The sequence below is a fragment of the Pinus tabuliformis genome, chromosome 2_2, assembly GCF_031772625.1.
Source record: "Pinus tabuliformis cultivar Carrire ecotype Pingquan chromosome 2_2, CPIR1, whole genome shotgun sequence".
Taxonomy (NCBI): domain Eukaryota; kingdom Viridiplantae; phylum Streptophyta; class Pinopsida; order Pinales; family Pinaceae; genus Pinus; species Pinus tabuliformis.
In genome coordinates, this window is record NC_142300.1 from 547,208,095 (window position 1) to 547,210,074 (window position 1,980).

At 38.1% G+C, this 1,980-nt stretch overlaps 1 pseudogene; it reads left to right on the forward strand.

Annotated features, from left to right (window-relative positions):
- LOC149193795 (putative protein phosphatase 2C 50 pseudogene) lies at nucleotides 1-516 on the forward strand (annotated as a pseudogene).
- Nucleotides 517-1,980: the final 1,464 nt, after the last annotated feature.

Below are 1,980 nucleotides of genomic sequence, written 5' to 3' on the forward strand. Positions count from 1 at the left end.
ATGAAACAAGACCACAAACTTTTAAGACAAGAGAATGCCAAAAATTCTCAATCATTGCTTTGTGTGAAGCAATTAACCCAAGATCACCGCCCAGATAGAGATGAAGAGAGAACACACATTGAAGTTGCTGGCGACTCTGTTTTGAAATGGAGAGATGTGCCAAGGGTTAATGACGAGCTAGCCATTTCTAGAGCTATTGGAGATGTATCATTTAAAAAGTATGGGGTGATTTTTGAACCAGAGGTCACAGATTGGCAACGTTTATCAAGCAATGATAGTTACCTTGTTGTTGCATCGGATGGAATCTTTGAGAAGATGAATACACAAGATATCTGCAATCTGCTTCTAGAGGCACAACGACAAAATAATCATTCAACGGAGCATTTACTAGCCAATGTGCATGCGTTAGCTCTGGCTATGGTGAATGCTGCTTTTGACAGAGGAAGCATGGACAATCTGGCAGTAGTTGTATTGGCTTTGGATTCCACTACTCATTCTGCTCGGTCCTACTCCTAGAGGGGATCTTCTCTACAAAGGAATCTCAAATTTTGACATTGACAAAGAAGAAAAAGTGGATGATTTAGGTGCAGATGTTGCCAGTTACTACCAGATGACCAAGAAGAACAAGCATAAGGTTTTAGCTAATATGCCTGGAATGCCGATCCAAGGAAGGTAGAACTCTTTCAACCATTATCATCTTATAGAGAATCTTGATGACTACAACGGCTACGTTTTCTTGACACCTCAAAAGGATATAATCAAATCCTATGATGGGTTCCAAGCTTTCCCTGAAGGGGTTGTGCCTGTGCATAGTATTTTCTGAAAAGAAGATTTGACCATGGATCATTTGGAGAAGTTTGGCTAGTAGTGCATTTGAATTACACTCCCAATGGAGATAGATTCAACTTCTCGATGCATGGAAGACAAGGATGGGAAGGAACATACACCTCAATCAATAACATGAGCGGTGAATTTCATAATGATCAGGGCAACTCAACAATGTCCTCTTTGAGTGATAGTCATGTTGGTTTCAACAATGATGACACCTTCATTCTCAAGCGCATAATGGTACATTGACCTCTGCAATTGTGCTATTTGTGGCATGCAATTTTTTTTTTTGTTTGTGTAGGTCATGTATCTCAGTTCATAATTCTTGAAGTCACTTTTTGAGAATATGAGACAATTTCTTTAGAGTTTAGACACAAAACAAATTATCTAGAAATGTTTCAAGATTTAATATGAATCTATTATATAATATACTATGTTTTTTTTTTCATGGCTCGACCAACAGAGAGGGTGATAGAGATTTAGACATCCACATGATCAAATAATCCATGGGAATGAATTTATGGCGGGGCCTGTTGGAGCTTGAATGTAACCATTCAAATATTTAATTGGTAATTTGGGATTGGCCTGATGCTAATTTAACTGAAACTGGAACAACAAAATACAAGAGTACTAGCTCTCAAAATATGGAAAAGGAGAATGCTTCATCATATAGAATGGATAATTCCGTAGTGAAAGCAAGAAATACACAATCATGGAATTATCCAGTTAATCGTAGCAACTCTTATGAAGGGAAAGCTACTCAAGGCCTCTCAAATGGTAATTTTCTTCCAAGCACAGTCCAAAGAAATGTGCATGAGGTTCGTGAGACCTTATTGAAGAATTTTAGCAGGGTTTGCAAAGGAAGCATGCCGACTCAGCTGAATCCACAGTTATCAGAGAAACTCAAGGAGAACCTCCCAAGGGCTTCAAACATGTCTTCTAATAATTCATACAGAGGTTCACCAAATTATGTAAACACCTCAGGTGCTGAATATATTGATTTTATAAATAATGGTGGACAACCGTTTTTTTTTTCCAATCAAGGTCCAGCAGGAATAAAAATCTTTCAGAAGGGTTTTACTCTAAGCAGCTTGAATAACATACAGGAACCGATCTTATCAGAGAAGGATACTATGTCGTCAAGCTTTGAGC